This window comes from Hirundo rustica, chromosome 9 (genome assembly GCF_015227805.2).
Source record: "Hirundo rustica isolate bHirRus1 chromosome 9, bHirRus1.pri.v3, whole genome shotgun sequence".
Classification (NCBI taxonomy): domain Eukaryota; kingdom Metazoa; phylum Chordata; class Aves; order Passeriformes; family Hirundinidae; genus Hirundo; species Hirundo rustica.
In genome coordinates this window covers 11,826,209-11,841,987 of record NC_053458.1, presented here as the reverse complement: position 1 = coordinate 11,841,987, position 15,779 = coordinate 11,826,209, and the positions used below count along the sequence as shown (strand labels likewise).

General features: G+C 42.4%; 1 protein-coding gene across 4 annotated transcripts in view; it reads left to right on the top strand.

Moving 5' to 3' along the window:
- Window positions 1–2,892: 2,892 nt before the first annotated feature.
- ZZZ3 (zinc finger ZZ-type containing 3) overlaps window positions 2,893–15,779 on the top strand; it is a 57,444-nt gene continuing 44,557 nt past the window's right edge. For 2 of the 4 annotated variants that reach the window (XM_040073178.2, XM_040073176.2), the window contains exon 1: window positions 2,893–3,000. The gene's annotated coding sequence lies outside the window, so the exon portion shown is untranslated. Of the gene's footprint in view, window positions 3,001–3,397; window positions 3,462–8,823; window positions 8,844–15,779 lie in introns of those variants that run through there. The other 2 variants (XM_040073175.2, XM_040073177.2) reach the window with 2 other exon arrangements.

Genomic DNA, 15,779 nt, shown 5'->3' with positions numbered 1-15,779 from the left:
GAGCTTTGTTAATCTTTTGTCAGGAGAAAAAAAAAATCACATATTATTTGCGCTAATAATAGGAGAAGCAATTAAGCAATTTCATGGATTGAGAGGGGTGGGAACAGGGATGTTGCTGCTGAAAGCAGGAGCTATGTCACAGCTTCATCAAAGCTGGAACTTGTAGTGCTGGCAGTTCTCCATGCACAAACACGAGCTGAGGCATCCCACAAACATGGAAGGATTTCTGCTCTTGTAGAAAATGCTGCTTTGGGAGGGGTCTGATCTACTAATTTTTAGCTTTGTCCCATTGTAAGTGGCTGAAAGGTTGTCATTAATACCATTATTCTGATCAGAACAGGGAGTGGTTTTGTTGTGGTTTGGGTTTTGTGGTTTGGGGTTTTTTTTCCCCACTGCCAACACTGATGAAGCCTGAAAATTTGTTGTTGCCTTATAAATGAGTAATATGTAAGGCTGCCCATAATAAATACAACTACCGGTTACTGGTATGAGACAGATGCTGTAGCACAGAGGAAGCTGCAGCCACAAGAACTAGAGATGTGAGATAGTTTGGGTAGAGTATATGAGGAACAAGGGGCATCAACTAGAAGTGAAAACGTGTTGGAGAAAGCAGTACAGTGCTACTAGGCAGGAGTATATTCTTTGACATTTAGAAATTATTTCAAAGCTGCTATAGGATACTGCCGGGAAGGGGATGCACGATAGAGTGGGTGAAAAAGATCTTGCACTGTGGGGACAACAGAGTAAATGTAGAGCCTTGGGGAGCTTCAAACAAAGCAGGTTTCTCCAGGTTTTGATGTAAATTCTCTTGGGTGGAGGTGTTAGTGAACCTGATCTCAGGCTTTACTACATATGGGCTGCTTTCTCTTCCTTGCATATTGTTAATTTTGCTCTGGAAGGTTAACAGATCCAAACCACACAGTAGGTACACAATGGCTGGATTAAATCCAGGGAAAAGCAGGGAGCATGCAGAGGTGGGGCAAGAGCCTCAGGAGTATCCCTTTCATTAGCTGGAACCATGACCTCAAACATCACACCATTAACAGTTGCTCTTTGTTAACCTTCCATCACTAGGCATCACTGCTGCTTAGGCAAGATGGCAGAACATAATATATAAATCCTGCTCTGTGAATTCAAGGCAAATCCTGGTGTAGGGTGTGGTTACAGTATAGTCAGACTGGTTTAATCCTATTGCCAAAAAGTTACTGCTGCCAAAGGAAGATTGCCTTGTTCCTCACCTCTACTGGCAGCACTCCCTCCCCCATCTCGCATGCTGGCTCTCGTCAGCCCCATGGTGAGCCAATGCAGTTTAATTTGTGGATGAAAACGAACACACCAGAAACAGGAACAGCTTCTTGGTGGTTTAGGAAATCCAGCTGGTTTACCGTGTGTGTGGATGAGGAGACGAGTGGGCAGTAGGAAGGACTGTGGGGCAGGGATGGGAGAAGTGCTGCCTCCCGTGTCAGCAGCCCCTGGATTTGGTCAGGTCTGTTGCTCAACTGCATCTTTGCAGCGCCGTGGGAATCTGAAAAAAAACCCCACCATCAACACACCAAATCGATTTTGCTCAGAAGCAGCTGAGCAGAACCCTGAGTTCTCCTGTGAAAGCACTAAGGCTTGTCTGCAATGCAATAATATCCTCAGCCATTGCAGCTGTTCAGCTAAGTGAGCATATTTCTAAATGGATTGCAAGGCACAGCGCTTTAGTGCACACAGGTGCTCCTGCATTAATGAGAACGCCGCTCTTGCTTGGGCATGCACAGAACACGGCTGCAGGAGAGCAGTGGCACAGAATCGAGAGAAAATTTCCCTCTCTCTCTTTTGTGGGATTTCTGTTGTTTTGAATTCGATCACAGAAGACTTCCAAGTCAGCAAGATGTAGGGAAAAGTGAGAACTGCTTGGGAGAGTGGAAAAGCTGCTGAGGTTTTTCTGCAGACGCTGCAGAAAGAATGTCTGTATGACTAGACTTGCAATTTGGGTAATTAGGTTTTTATTAAATGTGCTTTCTTTACAAAAGTATCGATCACTTGAATTATGATACAGTCACTAACTACTTTTAAAAGCAATTGAAAATATTCTTCAATACTTAGCTCTGTTGCAGAGAACTGTTTTACCTAAGGATTTTCCAGCAAACTGGACATGTTCATTGTTATTAAGAGAAAGGTTTTTTGAATTTCCTTAGCATTTAACAGAAAACCTGAGTCTATGTTACTTGTCTTGTCTACACAAACTCTTCCAAATGCATTGTAACTGTGGTGTTTCAGGAAAAAAAAAATGAGAAATTCAAGAACAGACAGACACTAATTTTGTTGTCTGTAGGAGTAGAGGTAATTGATGTATTAGAGCAGGATGCTGGTGGTAGGTAGTAGTAACTCTTGGTGATTGCACACCGGTGAGCTGAGAACCAGGCAGCACCAGAGTAAGAAATTTGAAAGCGCAATCGATTAATTTTTAGTCATAATCCAGAGGGCTGGAGTATTCCAGCGAGTCTGTTCTTGCGGCACCGCGTGAGCTAAGTCGGGAGACAGCGCTGGAAATTGCTCAGGAGCCGCGAACCGAACAGCCCCGCTTTTGGGGGCACAAAACTGGCAAGTGGGGGCAGGAGCCCCTCCAGCCAGCAGAGCGCTGCCCCCGAGCCGCGCTCCCCGTCCCCCTCCCGGCACGGCAGCCCCGGAGCGTTCCCGCGCTGCCGGCGGCTCTGCCGGGGCTCCCAGAGCCGCGCCGCTGCTGCCGCCCGCGCGGGCGGAGCTGTCCCCGTCCCTCAGGGCGCCCCGCCACGCACCTGCCCGGCCCCGCGCCGCCGCCGCGCTCCGCCGGCAGGGGGAGCTGCAGGGAGCGGGTCCCGCCGCAGCGCGGGGGGGAGGGGAAGGAAGCGGAAGGAGCCGCCGCCGCGCTGAGGGGAGCAGGCGCTGTGCGGAGCCGCCGCCTGGTGCGGGCGGCACGGAGGGAGCGAGCGAGCGGGGCTGCGCGGCCCGGTCGCGCCGAGGAGCGGGAGCCAGGTGAGGGCCCGGCCCGGCCCCGGGGGAAGGGGTTGGGGTGGGGGGGAGCCCGGGCGGTGCCGAGTTCGGAACCCGCGCGGGGAGGGGGGAAGGAGGAGGAGGGAGCGGAGCGGGGGAAGCCCCCACGTGACCAGCGCGTGCGGGGAGGAGGTGGCGGCTCGCGCGCCCCGTTCGAATCAGCTGGCCCGCCGTGGCGCCTCCTGCGCGTGCGCGGCGGCCCCGCCTCTCCCCGGCTTTACGTGCGCGCGCGCCCGGCGCGGCGGGCCCGAGGCACGTGCGCGGCGCCGCGGCCGCCATGTTGCGTCTGAGCCGCGCGCGGGCACTGTGCGCGCGCGCGGGCCGGACCGCGGGAGGCGGGGGCAGGGGGCGGGCGAGGAAGGACGGCGGGAAGTCTCGCGAGGTCGCGCGGCCCCCGCGGGAGCGGGCCGGGTGCGGGATGGCGGCGGCGCTGAGCGCGCTGGGTAATGGTACCGGGCCGGGGGCGGGACCGGGACCCGCCGCCCCTCCCGCCGGGGAGCGGGCGCTCGGGAGCGGGCGGGGCGCGCGCCCCGGGGAGCGCCGCCGGCTCCGCGTCGCCGCCTCCACCCCCCGCCCCGGCCCTGCCCCGCCTCACCTCACATCACCCCGCGCCTGCCCCGCGGCCGCTCCCCCCCCCCCCCCCCCCGCGCCTTTCCTCCCCCGCTTCGGGCTCTCCCCGTCCCGCCGCCTCCCCCGCGCCGCTCCGCCCCCGTCCGCGCGCCCGGGGCCCGCCAGGCGCGGATGCCCCGCGGCGCCCCTTGGGGTGTCCCCGCTGTGCCGCCCCCGCACCGGGGGTCCCCGAGTTCCCAGCGCTGCCCCGGCCGTGCGGCGCTCGTGGCTGCCGGCCCGTGTTCACACCCGGAGCTCCCGGGCCCTTCCTCGGCCAGCCTGCGGCCGTCGGTGCCCCCGTCGGTGTCCCGCCGGCTCGGCCTGCCCCGCACCCCTGGCCCGGGCTGCTGCCTCTGCTCTCAGCTGTGCAACCCAAGCGGCGCCTGCCCCGCAGGGACAGGGGCGCTGATGGTTAAGGATGCAGGGGTCTAAAAGAGAGCTGTTTAACATCCCAAGTCTGCTCTCGATGGAGGTTATGATATATAGTCCCGTCGTGTCACAAACTTGTAACATACGGTTCTGTTTTTTTATTTAGAAAAATTATTCCACTCGTATGCAAGTGTCCTAGCTCAGCAATATTCCCTTTGTCTCCTAATCCTAATCTCTTTTAAGGGAGAGCATATGGTTCTTCTTCCTTATGGTGTTTTGTGTTCTGGCCTTGTTATTATCCGGTAATGTTGGCAGGTTTTTTAGTCTTGGAGTATTTTACTAATCTGGTTCTAGGCTAACACATAACAGAGACTAATTTTTTATAGAATACGTTCTTGAGGCTTTGACGTTCTGAATTTTATTTTGTAAATATGTTTCCAGTTATCATTAAAAAAGCCCCAGTAATTCTTCCATGGTTGTACATACATTTGCATGTTTTCCGTTGATATTGTCATTATGCTGTACTAATCACTACATAGCGATTGTTTACTGAGGTTTTTAAGTGAAGCTCTACGTGTACCTTGTATTTTACATTAAATACCGACTTGTGCAACCTTTTAAGAGCATGCTTTTTGAGTGTATTTCTAACCTGTGCTTAGGTACTAGCTTCCCATCCTAGCTGCTCCAAGGACTGGTCATCTAGTAGGGACTGGTAGGTTTGGTATTAGGAAAATGTGATTCTTTACGTAAGCAAGTATAGCTTTTTGGAAAAGAAGTTGACACGGTACTGTTGTGGTTTGTTTTCAAGCATCTTTTAATCTTACTGTATTGTCTTTTGGATTAATAGTAATAGTATTTGCTTAATCAGAAGTGGAAAAAATGTAAGGGAGAAAACGTGGTGTGTGTTAAACAGCAGGGGAGAAAAATTAATCTCTTTAAAGAGTATGTGGGGAAAATGTTCGAAAAAATAACTATCAGGTGAAAATTGTTACTCAACTGAAGAAACTTCCCATTACCTTAGAAGGGCTTAGCGGTTGAGTCAGTTTGACATGTGACTTCTAGCAAGTCATTAAAAACTTAAACAACTTTGGTTTCAGGCTTTTCCCAGCACTGTGGTGTTTATTCCATAAAAAAAAATTCTATGCCTTAAATTTGCAGTTTTGAATTTAAAGGCTTTTTGTGAAGCAGTGTTACACAGTGCAACCGTGTGTGTGTCAGGGAGGAGCAGCAGTGGATGACCTTACATTGAAATACTGCTGATAATTTATGTTTCTGGTTGTTTAGTCTATCATAGGTAGCTGTTGAAATTCTCAGTTGTACCACTGTTAAGTTAAATGGTTTTTCCTTTGCCTTGCATACTCCAAGTGTATAATTACTAAGTGAGAGGCTATTTTAAATAGCTTCATTATTGAGGTATTTAGTGATGGAGCTCAGTCGTCTGTCTTGTCTCATCATTTTTAACACTTCTGGAAGAAGGTAAATAGCAAATAGGAGTCTTAGGGTCGGTGTTATTATGGATTTAATGGGCACAAATAACTAGGATCTTTATTTCACAGAATTTGGGAATGTGTCTTAATAAGGGCTTTTGTTCTACAGCTGAACAGCATGTGACTACTCTGATGTTTATCAGTGTTTCTAACATACTTGTGTAGTGAGATTACATAGTGAGATATGCTGTCCATAGTCTCATACAGAATGAAGGCTTTACACCCTCAGTATTTTCCAGAGACTTAAAGTTCTATGTGGTTTTATGTGGTTGGTTGGTGGTTTTTTTGGTCCATTTGTCTGTATCTCTTCTTCCAAATTGTTTTAGGTACTTAGGTTGACTTCTGGTCAATAATAGTTGTGTGGTTGATACAAACTTGGAAAAACTTGTATTCTGCTCTTTTACCATAAAGGAAATTAAAAAAAAAAAAGTGTGTTTGTAACATTCCTAAAAGTACTGGGGAAGCTGGAACAGAAGTCTTTGCAGTCTGCTCTGCTTCCAGTTGTGCTTTTTTTTTTCTTGGTTAGGTTTTTTTCTTCTTCTTTTGAATTACCTTTCACATTTCTAAACCCCTCTTTAAGATCTCTAGGGGTAATCTATTGAGGTCTGGTTTTCCCAAAGTCTTTGCATTGTGTGGGAACTGATGATACAGGTCTCTCTGGTCATAAGGAATCAGATTTGCAAGAGAGAATTTATTCATCAAGTATTTGGCACTTGCATCCATATTGTACTCACTGTTCTAGAAATGCAGTACTGTAGGACCTATTGTTCCCTTTCTCTCAGGTTGGTTTGAAACTGCTTGGATTATTCCAGACAGATATTTGTAGACCTTGTCCTTAAAAACCTTGAAGTAGAAAAATTCTGCCACTTCTGTAGGCGGGAGTGAAGTTGCAGAAATTGAGAAACTTTCTCACTTCTGTAGTGAGGGCTTTTTTTTTTTAGTTTCCAAATTAAGTGTTCTCTGCTGGAAGTCAAGCTGCTGCTGATAAGAATTTGCTCCTGGCAAACTTTAACACTTAAGGGTATATTGTTCCAGTTTTAAGAACACTGCAAATATGGTTTGTGGTTGAAAAACTGCTGTGGTTGTGGAAGAACCATCATGGTAGTTCCAGTTTTCTGAAAACCTTCCTTCTGTTGGAGTAACTCTAAAAGACACTTCAGAAATGTACAGCTGAACATTAAATGGTGTGTTCTTGTTGGACACTTGTGCTTCAAACAAAATGACCTTTAAAAAGATTCCCTTTTGGAGTGCAGCTTTGTCATCAAAATACTTGGGGTTTGTAGTGTAGTAGGTCAATAATTTATATGGTTTGTGTTCAAAATTTGAGTATTAACAGATTGCATTTAATTGGTTTCCCTTATACACGCAGTTGGTTGTATCTTCTGTCCAAAAGCTTAGTAGCTGAACTTAACTGTTCTTTAAAGTTACGTCAGTGTTTTGATGCTTATAATGAATTCAGTTAAACATACCAATACATAAAGCTCAGGGAGTCCACTCCTCTGTCCTGTGGAAGCGTAGTGGGATCATTTCCTCTGCTGGGAGAGTGCCTCCTTGTGTTACTCGTTTCAGCAGCTCCATCACCGCCCCACGGTTAAAGTTTTACCTGATACTGAATTTCAGTATTTTGCTTTGTATACAGCTGACTGCTTTGTCTCTTGTTGCTTCTGAAAAGAGTTGATTCTCCTTGTAGCAGTGTTTTAGATTGCTATGAGCTTCTCTCCAGTTTTTCTGGTCTTCTGAACCTCATCACAGAATTCATAGGAATATGAATGTTGGCAAGATAGACAATTTGATTGTCCAGGGTTTTAAAGATGTTTTTAGTAGTTCGGATTTAAATACATCATTTAAACACAAATATTTCTTTTGATTGGGGGTGGACACATGCTGACAAAGTATTAGTAAGAAGTGTAAAACCTCATCTTTATATGTTTATAAGTTAGTACTAGAGAAGTGGGATTTTAATAATCCCTTGTCACGAGAAGTACTTGATATCTTTTTGCCTGAAAAAGATGATTCTAACTTTGTTTAAAACACTTCAGTTAGAAAATTTGAAAGTCAGAGAGGAAAGGAGTGTTCCTGAGAGTTTACCTGTTGGTACATAAATTATAACATCCTGCTTTTTGTTGATGTTTTAGTTTTATTAGCATATATATATGTACATGTGAGGTGAATTTTTCAGAGCGGTGCAGGGTTTTTTGTGTGAACTGAAGTGTCTCTGAAGTATCTCTAGTTTAGGAAGGGAAAACAGGGAGGTAGCCCAAACTGCAAATTGGAGGAGCTATGCAACTGGGTTACTGTGCCACACAGAAATGAATTAAAGCGGGAGGAGAGTGACAGAGCCTCCCCTGTATGTTTGTGTTTGAAACATACTCTGCCTGTGCCGTAGTGTTGAAGTTAGGAATGTTATCTCACAGCCAAGGAATCTAGAAACACCAAAGATAGGTACTGACAGAGAAGTTTTATCATGCTGCTTAATTACTTATTAAATAAATGCTTTAAGAACATTTCAGATTAAAGACATGGGTGTGTCTTGTGCAGTTGTATTTTTTGAACTGATTCCTGTTTATTTTTTCATTCTGTGGCTTGGGTGGTAGAACAAAGTAGATTTACTAATTGCCTGGACAGGACAAGTCTGGGAGGGAATACAAACATTAGTGTCTCGGAAAACTGGATGAATGACCTGAACTGTATGGGATGCAGTTCGGTAACAAGGAACACAAAACAGTTCTTTGGGGTAGAAAGAATAAATTTAAATATGAGAAACACTTGCCTGAGCAATAGTTCTGTAAACAAGCAGCTGTATCACAAAATGAACTCAGTGGAGTTGTGACAATTCTGTGGAAACTCAGGAGTTTAACTGGGGTTTATGAACAGGATTGTTGCCTGTGAGAGGGAAGTTGCTCTGCAGTACTCAGTGTAAGGCCTCAGATAACTCAGTGTCCCTTTCTTGTTACTCTGCTTCAAACAGATTTGCATCAGCTGAGAGTATTTAGAGAAGAGTTGCAATAATGATCTTTAACGAGGGACTGAAAGAATTGTACTTGTTTAGTTTTTAGGAGAGATGGGGAGACATAATAATAGGCTTCAAATATGGTAAAGTTTGCAAGAGAGAATAATGTAAGAAGCTGTTCTCTCTAGGTGGGATGCAAAATAATAGCCTTAAAGAGCACAAAAAGAGATTTGGATGTCAGGAAAAACTTTCCAGCTCCAGGAAGGATTATCTATCCAGGATAGATAATCACAGGGTAATATATCTGAGGGAAGTAATGGGATAGCTATTGCTGAAAGTGCTCTAGAAAAGGTTAAATAACCTCCTTTTAGAGGTGATTGAGGTGTAGTTTTCTGTCCTTCGCATAGGAGGTAAGATGACTTTTTAGCATTAGATCTCTCCTCATTTTTTTATTTTTTGTAATATTGCTGGTCATGATTTTAAAAAAGTAAAGCAACAAAACAACATGGTGGAGAAGAAAAAATACTGATGTAACAATTGTAAGATTTAGTAAAAAACCCTCTATCAAATATATTCATTAAAGGGTTTTTATAAAGTATTCTTTAAAGCCATCTGTAATGTAATATAGAAGATAACTTTAATAGAGCCTTCATTGTGGTTTTAATATCTTTAACTTGCCTTTAGGTGGTTTTAGTGATCCAAAAGAAAGAAACTGAGCTAGAGTCAAAATCTTTCAGAAGACTTTATTCAAGAGAAGCAAAGCTCAGGAGATGAATTCTAATGAGCCAGGGAGTCAGGTGCATTGCAGGCTCTAAAACAGAGCACACTATGCAACTTCACCTCTCTGAAAAACTGAGATTACAGTTAATATCTGAGACATGTATGTTGAGGGTTAGTCACCACTGATAAAGTCTTAAGGTTCCTGAAGGGTTTGTTATATAAATATATTGTTATTTAAAATCGGTTTGTGTTCCATGTATTAGGGAGAGATTTTGGTCTTTTATGCCTATTGCTATGTAATAGCAGTATAAATAAGCTTGAACAGAAATGTAGCCTATTACATATACCAGTTTTATACAGAATTTCTCCTTTGTGACTCTTTTGGATGATTTTAAAATATTTGATTAAACTGGAAGAGCTAACCTTGACATAAATGATTTAAAGCTTTTTAGAGTTAAAAGTACTGAACAGATTGATAGAACTTTTTGAACTAAATTCAGTTTAATGCCTTTTTCTGCAGTTTTTTCCTATTCAAAATCAACTACCTACGTCCCATGTGACCTTGTTCAAGCATTTCTGATTTTTGAAATTTGACAAAGCTGCCTCAGGGTTAAGGGCAAGTGGAGGATAGGCTTTGTGTCACATATGTCTGTGCTCTGGAAAGGGTTAAAGTGAAACAAATGTCACATTCCTGACATATAAAGAGAGTGGAGAGGATTTACGTTAAATGATGCTTTCAATCTGTTATAGCCTAATTGTAATTAGACTTCTAGTACATTTTTCCATCTCACAGTTACATGGAGTAGACTTTATGTGTACTTTCACCTCACAGGCAGTCAGCATTATCTTTGTTATAATTGATGGGGAAAATTGTGAATAAACCATCGAGAAACAAAGTGTTGGTAACTGACAGGGCACTGGGTTTAGATCCTGGTGTAGTGTTTGTTTATCTACACCTGGAAATCAATAAAGGAAGAATGAAAACACTGTTCACCATATTAGATGATGTGAGAAAAAGAATTTAAGTCTTCCAGGGATTTTCCCTCTATGTATCACTGCAGTACAGAGGCTTTTTTGTAGCCTATTATAAAAGGATCGTGGTATCTCATGTAGTAAGGGCACAAGGGCTTAAGTCTTAGGCAGAGGCAGATGCACCTATTCCCTAAGCTCCACCTGCAGAGCTGGAACTGAGATGCCATTGTCAGACAGAACTGCCTGGAAAAGGCTGCTTTAACCTGCAGTTTGGAGCAGCAGTTCCTGCAGAGTTGACCGGAGCAGTGTATAGGTGGTGACTGACTAAAGATTTGGAGTAGAAAGCTGTTACCATTTCAACAGATGCTGTGGTTTGTTTGCTTTGGGTTTTTTTCCTATTTCCAGTGTAAAAAAAAAAAAAAATTGGCAACTTCAAAAATTGTATCTTACTAATAATTGTAAAATTAGAGTATACTAGTACCTCTTTTCTACCCTTCTCTTCATTTACTTGTGCTTTCTATGTACATGTTTCTAAAAGTCAGAGTATAACTAGCAACAAGTTTCACTGGTTAGGGATACATGATGTATTGCTTTTGTTAGTAACTAATCTGTCTAATTGCCACTTAGAAAAGATTTGACAACATTCCTGTGCCTTGCTATGCTGCCAGCACTGTTCTTTGGGGATTTCCTTAAAAGCTAGACCTCAGGAAAAAGAAAGCTGACTAGATGTCTTCAGGTCTTCTCAATCCTCACTAGTCAACATTTCTGGTTTTGTTTGGTTCAGGTCTGTTTATTTATCCTTGGGAAAATAGGCAAAATGAGAAGCCAAGTATAGCTGATGGTTTTTTGGTTTTTGGTTTTTTTTCTCTTTTTAACTAGTGTTTTATTTTCAGCAGAATCGTGATGTTTATTGCATCAATTTTCTGGAAATTCTGCTATATTCAGTGCATTCTAAAAAAGGCAGAAGGACTGAAAGAATCTTTATTCACAGTATTACTGTAGAGGCTGCTATAGTGCAATTACTTTTCATATGTGCGTGGATAGTTTTAAATCCATCTGTGAGGAAGTGGTTTCTAACAGAATTAAAGTGTAGTTACGTAATTTCTCTTTAAGTGAGGTCAGGTGAGAATTTTTCTGGATCATGGGAATTCAGTGATCCTTTGTTAAGAGGATTCCTGAAACACTTCAGATGAAAAAAGTTCTTCACGTATCTGTTACCTGACAGCCAGTGCTGAAAAGGACAATGAGAAACATTCACTCCTTGTATGATGTCCGAGTGCAAATAAAACTTCCCACACCTCTCCCATCCCAAAGTGAAGTCTGTCTTTTTCAGATTTCTTGACATGTGTCTTGGAGGTCTGAATTGTTGAGCCAAAGTGAATTTTGCAAATCCTTGAGAATCCTCTATTCTCATAAATGGATTGCCTTTTTGGAATACAGTTTGCTGTCAAGACCATTCAGATTTTGCAAGTATGAAGGAACAGATTGGTTGCTGTTAAGATCTTGATAGGCAGTCTTTTGTTGTTGTTCTGACTGTGCCTCAAAAAAACCCCCCAAACAAACCAACAATACAGGTAACAAATTTCTTCTTAATGCAGATGGATTTCAGCTACATCTCTCATGATCTGAAAATATCTCTGGTTAATTCCAGCCCAGAAGCAGTTTTATTGGAAATTCACCTCTTAGATGAAGAGTTATTTTTTCCCTCGATCAGAATTCTGAATATAGAGAGAGAATGTTTTACCTCTCTTTTGGATTCTGGAAGTAAAGGCAGGCCAGTTACTGTCATTTAATCCCCTGTGACTCACGTCTCTTTGATTTTCCACTTGAGAGGTAACTATGGTGATCAGACCTTTGTGTCCTGCTTTTAGGGTGTATCTCATAATTGAATTAGTTGCAGTTAGATCAGTTACCTTTTTAAAACACTTCTTAGATTGTTGTATGTAGCTACTTACTTTGCCAAAGAAATTCCCTCAAAGGAACCATCCCAAAAGGTCAGGAGACTCTGTGAGACATAGGAGAGCTCTGGAGAAGCTCACTGTGTAATATTCTTGGTACCATTTTCAGTTTGGATTCATGTGTCACTACAGCTTTGTTATATGACTTGTACCAAATAATCATGTGGACATTTCTTCTCATCCTGTCTGTTCTGTCAGCAGGCCTGATTTGCAGACGTGGCATGAGCTCCAATTTAAGTTCTGTTTGCTTCTCTTCCTTTAGATGTGCCTTTCCTTTATGTGGGCTGTAGTGTGGTTTCCTCGGTTGGTTCACTCCTGCAACTGCCTTGAAACAAAAGTTTGCCTTTCTGATACTTAGAAATTAGCTTCTGTTGAAGTGTGGACAACTTGCTTTTTTGACCTTCCCTGACCCTATTTTCCATGATGAGATGTCAAGAAGAGCCCAGGGGTTTGAATCAGTAACAAATAAGAATACAGAAAGTTTGCAGGGCTTTTTCCCCCTCAAATGCCTCTTTTTGTGCCTCAGATTCTGTTAGTGAAGACTTGCATCAGCTGGATTTCAGTTAAGTTTTCAACAGAATTGAAAAAGATTCATATAAAAGTGAACTCTTAACCAGAATGAAAAGAGTAAACCTGATGCTCTGACCTCTGCTGTGTGAAGACTATTTCTCCAGCATTCACAACTCCTGAATAATACAGGGTATAGCTGGGCAGTACAGACAGGTGGAAACAACAACCTGCTGGAATTAGGTTCTGTGCATCAATTAGAAAATATTTTTATCCTCAGCATGAAAGTTTAGAGTTCCAAGATAAGAGGAGTACCTGTGCTGCTTAGGCTTACAAAACATGAGGGAGAGCCTGAGAGAAGGGCTTCACATTACAGCAAACCTGATCCAAGGACTGTCTGTCACCAAAATGCAAAGTTGTGGGCCCTGTTTTCCACTGGCTCCTGTGCTCATTTCACCATTACAGTGAACCTGTCCAGAAAGTTAAACTAGAGGAAAAATGACTCTTTTGTAAGGACTTGTAAATCCGCTCACTGTGAGATCGGATTGAATGCAAAAGCAAATGCATGGGAAAAATAGGAATGATGTCCCTGAGAGTTACAGGGGAGTGGGATTGCTCCTTTTTGTGGATTAAATCACTTAACAGTGAATGAAACCTCCTCACCTGGGAAGTCTTGTTGCAAAATTAAAGAGAGAATGACTGAAGGCTCACCAGCAGCCTGTGAATCCACTCTGTTGATAATGGAGTGGGAATGTGGATGAGTGTGGTTTTGATCGCTGTGATAGGAAGGTGCAGGGAAAGTGGTGTCTTGGACAGAACTGCAAAGAAGGAAATGCTCTTTTGGGAAGTACCTAACTGAATGTAATTGAGCAGGGGAAGAGAAAGGACCTGTTGCAGTAGTTCAGATGCAAAATGATGAGAGTTTCCCACTTGGAGTGACTGAAAACCTTTGGATGTCAAGCCAGATGCTGAAAGAGGGTTCAGTCTCTAAAAAAGCTGTTTGCTGTCTTTGTAACCTTCATTGTCAATGAATGGGTAACCTTTGGCATAGGCTCCTGGACTCACCAGTGGATTTTTAATTATGATTGTTACCTCACTCATGGATTTACATTTTTATTTCCATAGTGGCTGTTTAAATGCACATACATTGGTGAGTTGCTCCTTTCTTATCCTTTAGAGCAAATTAAAAACATGTTTTAATGTTTTCCTCAATTGAGCAAGGATAACCCAAGCTCTGTGTATGCAGAACTCAAAGGAAGCAGCACCTTAGCTGGTATGTGATTTAAGAAGGGCATTTTAAGTCATAATAGGCAGATGTTCATTTCAATTTTGATAAATACCAATAGTGATATTTCAGTGATTGCAGGGAAAAAAAACTCCTCTAGTCTAGTAGCGAAACAAATCTGATGACTATTTCACCACTGTCTTGAGTCAGAAGAATCTCACAAAACTGAGCAAATGGGTATTAAAATAGAAACCCATTGTTAGGAATGTGAAATAGTGCATAAGAATAAAAAAAAGCCCAGCCCTGACTTGAAATCAGCTATTAGTGCTCAGAAAAGTCTTCTGATAGACATTTTTGTAAAGCCATCAACTCAGTTTTCACTAGGTGTCAAACAAAGTAAATAGAGTTGAGAGTATTAATAGAAAGGGGTCATGACATAAAATATTAACTATTCTGCGGTAAAAATCTATGACATGCATAGCCCATGCTTCAAATATGATTATCCCACACTGATCTGTCTGCTAGGCTTAGTACAGAAAAGGACAATAAGAATAATCAAAACTTGGGATAGTTTCTTTATGCAGAACAACAAGGAGATAGACCAGATAAAGTAACCGTTAATTCCAGGATCTTACAGCTAAGGTATGTCCTCAGATACTGTGAAATTTAATTTTTAAAGGTATGAGAATTTTATATAAGGGGTTTTTTTCTCCTACTGTTATCAAAGAAGGAAAGTGTTTAATTGCTTACTGCCCTTGGAGAGATAGTATGTCACTGAGTTATGAGGACTTCGTGTGTTCAAGATACAGCAATGGCTGCCTAGGAGATATATTCTTACTGTATTTATTTTTCTTCTTTTATGGCTACAGCATTGTGCTGTGAGTAATACAGTTGTTCACAGCTGAATAATTTTGTACTTTTTAACAGAAATTTTAGATGTTCTTCAAGATAACTGGCAATCAGGGTTGGAGTTTTTCTTCTATAATATTTTTTAAAAGGTTAAGGAGTTTTATGGATGGTATATAAACTGCATTAGTCAAGCTAATCCTTACTTAATATTTCATATCAGCTCTTCAGAGGTACTAAGTAAGGAATAAGCACAGCATTTGTTTTGCTATAGTGCTGTTAAATTCCTTAGAATACTTTGTAAGAGCTGCCTTATAAAGAGCCAGTAAGGCTTTTTTAGGACATCACTGGCAAACTGTAAGTGATTTATTATTAAAAAGAAACATATATAGAGCCTTCTGCTCGATATCTTAGTAAATGTGTAAAAATGAACCATTATGACTTCTAGCTTTGTAACTGCTTTTATTGATTATTTTCAAATTCATACTCTAAAGACTCCAAACTCTTATCTATGGCATATTCAGAAAGCTACTGGTCATACTGGTTTTGGTCATGTAAGACATAAACAGAGTAATCTTATCTCTGTAGCTGAATGTTTTGGATGGATAAAGTAGGAAAGAAGTCAATTTTATATTGTATTTGTGTAAGTTGGTATCTAAGCTAATGTAGCCGTTTAGTCTAAGCTTTATCTAATTTCTCCAAATGAGAAGTTTCTAAATGTATTGTCATTTGATACAGTATGTGAGCAATCCTGGTGTGTGCAGGTCAGAGACAAAGCAAGGACTTAACTGCAAGTACAGGTTTTTTACTGCTGTGATGGGTTGGCCATTTAGGGAAGTGTCTGAACCCTGGCAATCTGCTTGTGTTTGCTCAGGGTAGGTATGGAAACTACATAATTCACACTCTCTGACCCACCTTCTGGCAGCTTCTTTCTGCTTCCTGAATCTGTGATAAAATGTGCTGAAGGTAGATGGTATCTCTTCTTTTTTTTTTCCCTTTTTTCTTGTGCTTTGAGAAATTCTGTGGTGGCTGAACTGGGGACTTGAAGAGCCTTTTAATGTTTCTTCAGTCCTTTAACCTGATGGTACAGGGTAACTGCAAGGAATGGCAAAATGGGT